General features: G+C 36.0%; 1 pseudogene; it reads right to left on the reverse strand.

The window, feature by feature from the left end:
• Nucleotides 1–433: 433 nt before the first annotated feature.
• LOC147421058 (uncharacterized) lies at nucleotides 434–9,009 on the reverse strand (annotated as a pseudogene).
• Nucleotides 9,010–9,213: the final 204 nt, after the last annotated feature.

Raw genomic sequence — 9,213 nt, forward strand, 5'->3', positions numbered from 1 at the left:
CTTGTCACAAAAATTCTGGCACTTTTGTGCCAATTGAAGGTATCTACAGTGGCTCTTGACAACCGACTTTGATAAAATGCTGCAAAATTGCAAATTTAAAACATAGAGATACTCATAAGAATAATAAATTGTATATTCATTGTCATGCATCATAAACATTCAAAAAGCTTGAATTTGATATTTTTGATAGAGAATTGAGATTCATAATTTTCATATCCTCAAATTGCAAGACTCTACAAAGAGACGTTTATAAAAGCACAAAGTAGAACTTATAGTAATTCGCATAAACGAGAGAGTAGGGGTATTGAATCCCATTACCATCGATGATGATGGCTACAAAAATCTCTCTTGGGGGACAAGAGAAGTAAATACTCTCAGCCAAGACCAATGGTAGATTAGATTTACTCCTCTACTCTAGATGCAAAAGAAATAATCAAAAGTAACAAATAAAAGCAGTAGATAGACATATATTGTTTATTGTAGAATCAAGATGCATATACCTTGTGATGTGAGGAGATGTTGATGTGCCTTAGCACCCCATAACATGATGCTCTTCTAGAACTCTGTTTCAGTTAGCTTTGAAGGACCTTCTATGTTGATCTTCAAAAGCGTATCCAAGGATTGTAACTCCATCATGTTTCACAGTTTTGTCTTAATCCTTGTTCGTGTGCTAAATCCTCTCTCACATATAGCATTGGAAGAGCATTGCACTAAAGCAATCTAGCAAATAGTCAAAATATTATGATACGAGTCTTTCCATGTTTCATTGCAAGTGATTACAGTTACAACATCTGAAAGACTAAAACATATCCAACTAATAGAAGCCTGTTGCTTGAAACTACAAAATTCACTAATAAAGTCATCCTCATCAATCAAGTTTAGAAGAATTTATACTCTCTAAAGAATTAATTTTACTATAAAAGAAAGCTATTTCTTTTGCCTCTAACTTACCATAATCTCGTAGAGCTTTCTCTAATTCTAAATGTTGTGCAAGAACTAAAATACCAAGCTTACCCTAAATGGGATTGTCAACAAAACGTTCTCGAAGAGAGGCGATAACCTTCTTTGAAAAAGAAACCTGAAACTCTAAAGCACACATTTGATCCATGCCAAAGAGATCTCTCTCTATATCAATATCCAAAAACTTTTTTCCACGAATAGCTCCTCACAAGTAAAACAAAAAACCTTTATATGGCCCACACTCTCGCAAAAAAGTATAACCACTTGCTTCAAGAATAAGTTCATTCTCATCAACATCAGGAGGATCAATGTAATACTACTGAATTAAATTGATCTCTTTTTGAATGATCGCAGACACGTAGTAACATGTACAAACTCTTTTTGAAAGTGACTTACTGGCTAGAGACATACCTTTCAAAATGTGTGCTAAGAAAAAAAGACATTAAATGTTTTCAAACTTAGAAAGATCAGCAAAAAGACTTGGAGCTTTTTTTTTGTCTCCACTAGAATGGCATAAAGAAAGAACATACCTTGCCTATTGCGGATGCACGCGTTAGCCACCTGATATCAAATGTGTGCTCTAATCTCAAGATCGGGCACGCCAGATCCTTTTGAGTAATCCTTAAATTGTCAAGCCTCTTGCTAGAGTGATTTAAATGTGAAGCAATCAAATTAACTAGCTTCTCCAATGTTATTGCAATCACTTAATTCTTTCCAATAGAAGAGATAGCCAAAGCTGTCCTATGAGCAACACAATGAATAGATGTTCGAAATGGATTTACAAGTTTTAAAAAAAGCGTTGCAACACCATTCTCTAACCCTGTCATGGTCGAACACCCATCAGAACCAAAAGGATTAGCTTTGAAAGATCAAAATCATTTTTTTTTCAACTCATCAAGGATGACATTGAAGATAGACTTGGTAGTTCCATCACTTACACGAACTATTCCATAAAAGCTATAGGTTGGAATACATTTATCAATGAGGTGGGACAAATAGATAATTAAGTGTCCATGCTTACCTATATCATTAGACTTATCAATCAAGAGACCAAAGAAAGGACTTCGAGACACTTTTTCAAAGTAGAGTTCATGAGACACTTACCAATACAATAAACCGTCTCTACACAAGTCTTGTCGTCCTTGTACAAGGATGTGGAATATAGCGCTCGACAATCTTGCAAAAGAGAAATCATGTCAGTAAATCCATAAAATGCATAATTTTTCTTTGCCATATGATAGGCAACCCTAAAAAGAGTAAAGAGAGCCTCGTCTTTGAAGTTATGTGGCCACTTCATGCCGTTTTTAATTATTTTCTTTCCTTCTAAGAGGTAAGCATCCATTGCATTCACATGACAACCAGTTTGATAATGAGCTGTTAAGTGATTAACCTTAAAATTAACAGAACCATCTCTTGAATATGCACTATGGTGATGAGGATATTTTAAACAAAACTTACAGTACAATTTAGCTTCCTCTTTGTTATATACAAGCCAATCAAACTTTTGTAGCCAATCATCTTGGAAAGTAGCATGTACCTCAATTCTTGTCACGGGAACCGAATAATAGAGATCGATAGCAAAAGATAGAGAAAGAGATATTTGTATTGATGAATCTTTGTAGAGTTTTGATACAACAGAGGAGCAATTGAATATAGGCACACTCCATTGTACGGAGTTCGAACCTCCCGACCACCCCCGAGCTTCAGTTCGCTTGCATGCAGCGTCTCACCCGCACTCGCACTCACACTCGCACTCGCACTCGCACTCACACTCACACTCACACTCGCACTCGCACTCACACTCGCAGAAGAGGAGATCTGTGAATGATCCCCAAACGCACCATCTGTCGTTCTTTAATCCTTCTTTTCCTCAAAAAGCACGCGGCTTATCAAAATAGTCGCTTTTTAGGCATTCAATCAACTCTATTTTCGCACTAAGTATACCTGCGAGAATAAAATAAGAACGTGATCGCTAAGCGATCCGTAAAGGTTAGATTTTTATCATGACACTTTGCACAGATCCGGTTTCACAAACTGATTTCTGCATCGCTTACAAAATAGTCAAAAGAACATACTCGTGCAACCAATTCAACATGATAATCAAAGTAAAAAAACATAATTTTATACCTTCATAATCTCAATTGCAATACTCTACCATGAAGAAACAATCCACTTCTTGGTTGATAGCAGGGAGAGCTGTATGATGTTGTATGTCTCTCTGTCCCGGTGTATACTACACTGCTGCTATCTTCTGTTTGTTTTCATCATAACTTCTACAAACGAACTCAGAACAGAGCGATCCAGGTACTCAAAACGACGGGAATAGGTTTGGTCTACAAGGTAGGAGGACAGAATTACGAAAAACGTCTCTGTTTGGCTAAAAACGCAACTTTTAGGTTGCAACTCATAAAACCTCTATTTTTGGGCCTCCACTACTTTTACAACTTATTTTAAACCTACCCATGCATTTTAAGATAAAACACATAAATATAAAACATTGATATTAATAAAAATATCAATTTTACTGTTCATAGACAGACTATTTGTTATTCATTAATCTTTATCAAATCCGTCTTTAGTGTATTATTTAAAAAAAAGAATATATGTTCTCTCTTAATATCTCAACTCATTCGTATAAGCTCTATTTAATAGACTATTCAACAATCTTTCAAATCGTGCTAACGAAAGATATGCCCTGCTACATTCTTTTCGACTTTAAGAACTTCAAAGAGTAGTCATATTACATTCTCCCCTTATCAAAATTAACTCTGTCCTCAGAGTTGGTCTAAAGAGAGGAAAATTCTCTTTGCAAAACACTAAGATCAACCCATGATGCATGCTCTACTGGATAGTTCTGCCACTTAACCAAAACTTCCACAATGTCTCTATTTCTTAGATGTTTAAAACGCCTATCTAGTACTAAGTCTGGTTCTACAGTCAATGGTCCGTCATCTTTCAACTTAGAGTTGTTTTGTAAAACATGATGCACATTAGGAACATACTCACATGAAATACAGGATGCACTTTAACATGAGAAGGCAATTCCAATTTGTAAGGTAATGAACCAATGCGCTTCAAAATTTTAAATGGCCCAGCAAATCATGGAGACAATCTTCTATCCTTTCCAAGAATCAAATGAGACTTCTTAGGAATGACCTTTAAGAAAACCATATCACTAGTTTCATACTCCACAACACGATGTTTCTTGTCATAATACAGTTTATGTCTCTTTTAAGATTCTCTAATATTCCCCCTGATTTTGGCCAACTTGTTATCCATTTTCTCAAGCATCTCACGTGACAGTTCTACCTTATTCCTCGAGCTAAGAAAATTTATAGGTGTGGGACAGTTATAGCCCTACATTGCTTCAAACGGGGTCATCCTAATAGATGAATGATATGAACTGTTGTATGCAAATTCAACCAAATGCAAATATTCATTCCAATTAGATTGGTTTTCATTGACATACATTCGTAACATATCTTTTAAAATACGATTCACTCTCTCCGTTTCCGCATCGGTTTGAGGATGGAAAGCATTAGACATGCGTAACTGGGTACCTATAGAGTCAAAAGTCGCTCTCCAGAAATGAGAAGTGAACTTAGAATCTCTGTCAGACACTATGCTCTTGGACATGCCATGCAAACGAAATATCTCTTTCAGAAACAAGCGTGCAATGGTCAAAGCAGTATCAGTTATTTTCACGGAAAAGAAGTGAGCCTGTTTTGTGAGTCTATCTACCACCACAAAGATCGAGTCATACCCTCCACGAGTAATAGGAAGTCTAATAATAAAGTCCATGGATATAGACTCCCACTTCTGTAAAGGAATGTCTAAGGGTTGAAGGTCACCAGGCATCCTCTTATGTTCAATTTTAACTTGTTGACATTGAAAGCATTCACGCACATAATTCTTAACATCCAATTTCATACGTGGCCAAAAGAATGAACTTTTAATCTTTTCATATGTATTACTCAATCCAGGATGACCAAAAAAAGGTGAGTTATGACACCCATGCAGAATTTGACTCTTAAAAGAAGAATTTGCAGGAATACACAAGCGGTCATAATAATATAGATTTCCCTTATACAAGTGATATTTGTTCTCATAGATCTCACCAATATTCTCACGCAAGAATTTCAAAATAGGCATATAAAAGGAATCATTTTCAACTTCAGCATGTATCTCATCAATCAAATTGGATCGCACAACAGTCAACAATTACACATGGGCCTACGACTCAATGCATCTGCAACTTTATTTTCTTTCCCACACAAATACTTCAAGTCAAAATCATACTCAGCCAACAATTCAATCCATCTCCTTTGTCTGTTGTTTAACAATGGCTGAGTGAAAATATACTTCAAACTTTGATGATCAGTACGCAATTCAAATTTGACACCAAGCAAAAGATGACACCAATGTTTCAATGCATGAACAACAGCAAGCAATTCTAAATCATGTGTTGCATAATTCAATTCATGTCGTCTTAATTTCCTAGACTCATATGCAACCACTCTTCCTTCTTGTGTCAAAACACACCCTAGTTGTTCACCACTAGCATCACATGACACAACAAATGGTTTGCCCATCTCAGGAACTTTCAAAACACAATTTTCTGCTATTTTAGCCTTCAAGGTCTCAAAAGCAGTCTCACAGGTAGAAGTCCACACAAAACCCTTGTCTTTCTTGGTCAATTCGGTCAAAGGACTTGCTATCTTAGAGAAATCTTTAATGTGTGCTCTCTCATATTGTGCTAGACCCATAAATCTTCTTACATCTCTTACTAACATAGTCTTAACTTTATCAAGATCAATGTGAATCCCCTCTTTAGAAATCACTCTTCCCAAATACACAATCTGATCCTTTGCAAAAGAATACTTACTTGCTTTGGCATATAATTTATGTTCACGCAAAACCTCAAATGTTTTCTTTAAGTGCAATGCATGATCTTCTTCATTCATAGAATACACAAAAATATTATCCAAGAATACCAGAATGAAGTCCTCAAGATACTGGTGAAAATATTATTCATTAAGCACATGAAAGTTGTTGGTGCATTAGTCAAACCAAAAGCAAGAACTGTAAATTCATAATGTCCATAACGTGTACGAAAAGAAATCTTTGGAATGTCCTCGGCCTTGATACGGATTTGATGGTAGCCAGAACGAAGGTCAACCTTTGAAAATATTATGGCACCACTCAAATGACTAAGCAGTTCATCTATGTGAGGAAGAGGATATTTGTTCTTAATGGTCTGTTTGTTTAACTCCCTGTAGTCAATGCATAACCTATATGTACCATCCTTTTTCTTTTGGAATAACACAGGACTACCCCAAGGAGATACACTAGGTTTAATGAAACCCAAAAGGTCATCAAGTTGTATCTTGAGATCTTTAAGCTCATCAATATTGAACCTGTATGGAGATCTTGAATAAGGTGTCGCTCCTGGATATAGATCTATGGCATGGTCTACCGCTCTAGGCGGAGGTATACCAGGAAGATCGTCCGGAACACATCCTTAACTTCATGTAAGAGATCCTCTATAAATTCTGGATTTGTCTCTTTATGTTTATCCCCAGATTCTTCTTTAATCTCATTAGCAAACACAAGCAACATCTCACACAAGCAAACACAAGCAACGTCTCACACTCTTATCTAAGTCACCTTATCAATTCCATTGCCAAAACTAGATTTAGAATCTCTTTCTTTCCACAAAGAGTGTGACTTATCATCATCAAATGATTAAAGATATATTTTTCTTTCTTAACAATCAATCAAAATATGATTTTCAATGGTCTAATTGATACCAATGATAACATCATGCATATCAATGTTTATGTTATAGAAATCATCTTTATGATTTCGACTCTTCAAAGAAAAAAAAACAAATTTTCTACTAACTCTTTCGTGAAACTATTATTACCACTAGTTAAGTCCACAAGTCTTTTAACTTCTCGATTTAATTTCAAGTTTAATTTCTCAATCAATTTAAACGATAAGAAGCAATGAATACTATCCAAATCAATTAAGAAATTCAAATTTTAATCTCAACTTCTACGCATAAATTCGATCTCACAGAAGCTTTCAAAGGACGTATCAAAGACATAAAACATCACAAAGAAGGGGTAGATGACTTACCTTTATCGTACGCCGCCAAAGTCTCCAATTGAGCCATCTTGGTACGTATTGTCTTATCGGTCACCTTGCTTGAGCATTCGAAAGTCTCGTGGTCGTGTTCTCGATATTGAAAGTATAATCCAAATCTTTGAGTTCTTCAATCCACGCTTCTAAATCTTCGCATATCTTTCTTATGCCATCAAACTCTTTAAGCTTAGCCTTCGTTAAGAATGATTTGATTGTCGCTTCTCCCATATCGTCATCGTTTCTTTTGGCGGTACCCCAACGCCGCCACGATGATTATTGTTTCCAGGTGGATTAGCATGGTTTTCACCTTCATGTTGGCCATCAAGGTCTACATAGATATCAAGCTCTCATGCTGCTTTGCCCCGCAGAACCCCAGCACGCTCCCTATTTGCAATTTTTAGATCTTCTCATAGTCGCCGAATTGGTCTTCTTGCTCCTTCATCCTCCTCTCGTATCCTTCCATGTCCAGAATCAACCGCTTGCTCTGATACCAATTGTCACGGGAACCGAATAATAGAGATCGACAACAAAAGATAGAGAAAGAGATCTTTGTATTGATGAATCTTTGTAGAGTTTTGATACAACAGAGGAGCAATTGAATATAGGCGCACTCTGTTGTATCGAGCTCGAACCTCCCGACCACCCCCGAGCTTCACTTCACTCTCACTCGCACTCACACTCGCAGAAGAGGAGATCTGTGAATGATCCCCAAACGCACCATCCGTCGTTCTTTAATCCTTCTTTTCCTCAAAAAGCATGCGGCTTCTCAAAATAGTCGCTTTTTAGGCGTTCAATCAACTCGATTTTTGCACTAAGTATACCTGCGAGAATAAGATAAGAACGTGATCGCTAAGCGATCCGTAAAGGTTAGATTTTTATCATGACACTTTGCACAGATACGGTTTCACAAACTGATTTCTGCCTCGACTACAAAATAGTCAAAAGAACATACTCGTGCAACCAATTCAACATGATAATCAAAGTAAAAAAACATAATTTTACACCTTCATAATCTCAATTGCAATACTCTACCATGAAGAAACAATCCACTTCTTGGTTGATAGCAGGGAGAGCTATATGATGTTGTATGTGTGTCTGTCCCTGTGTATACTACACTGCTACTGCCTTCTGTTTGTTTTCATTATAACTTCTACAAACAAACTCAGAACAGAGCGATCCAGGTACTCAAAACGACGGGAATAGGTTTGGTCTACAAGGTAGGAGGACAGAATTACGAAAAACGTCTCTGTTTGGCTAAAAACGCAACTTTTAGGTCGCGACTCATAAAACCTCTATTTTTGGGCCTCCACTACTTTTACAACTTATTTTAAGCCTACCCATGCATTTTAAGATAAAACACATAAATATAAAACATTGATATTAATAAAAATCTCAATTTTACTGTTCATAGACAGACTATCTGTTATTCATTAATCTTTATCAAATCCGTCTTTAGTGTATTATTTAAAAAAAAGAATATATGTTCTCTCTTAATATCTCAACTCATTCGTATAAGCTCTATTTAATAGACTATTCAACAATCTTTCAAATGGTGCTAACGAAAGATATGCCTTGCTACATTCTTTTCGACTTTAAGAACTTCAAAGACTAGTCCTATTACAATTCTTCTTTGCAATTCTAACCTATCTGCTAAAGATAATGAATAAAATTCAAAGACTAGTCCTATTACAATTCTTCTTTGCAATTCTAACCTATCTGCTAAAGATAATGAATAAATTTCATCACTAGCAACTATCTTGGATAAGTTGGATGAGTCTCCTTTCGTTTTCTTAGAGTTTATCTTAGAAGGTTCAAGCTCTGCCCATTGAAGAAGTGTACCTTGTCGTTTCTTATTACTTTTACATCTCCTTTATTACTCTTTTCCAAATCATTAATGTCCATTTAAAACAAGCTATAACAACCATATCAATACAAAAAAAATAGTTTAGGTTTATAGATGCCTAAATCTTTAAGCACAAGGATTTTCAACTTCATGAAAGTAATAAGTAGCAAGCGGAAAAAGCAAACAAATATGTACCAGATTTAGGAGCTCAAGAATCAAGGTTGGATGCCCACCGTTGTTGGAACAAGTTGCGGCAAGCTTTG

This window comes from Adiantum capillus-veneris, chromosome 28 (genome assembly GCF_014529385.1).
Source record: "Adiantum capillus-veneris isolate H3 chromosome 28, ASM1452938v2, whole genome shotgun sequence".
Classification (NCBI taxonomy): domain Eukaryota; kingdom Viridiplantae; phylum Streptophyta; class Polypodiopsida; order Polypodiales; family Pteridaceae; genus Adiantum; species Adiantum capillus-veneris.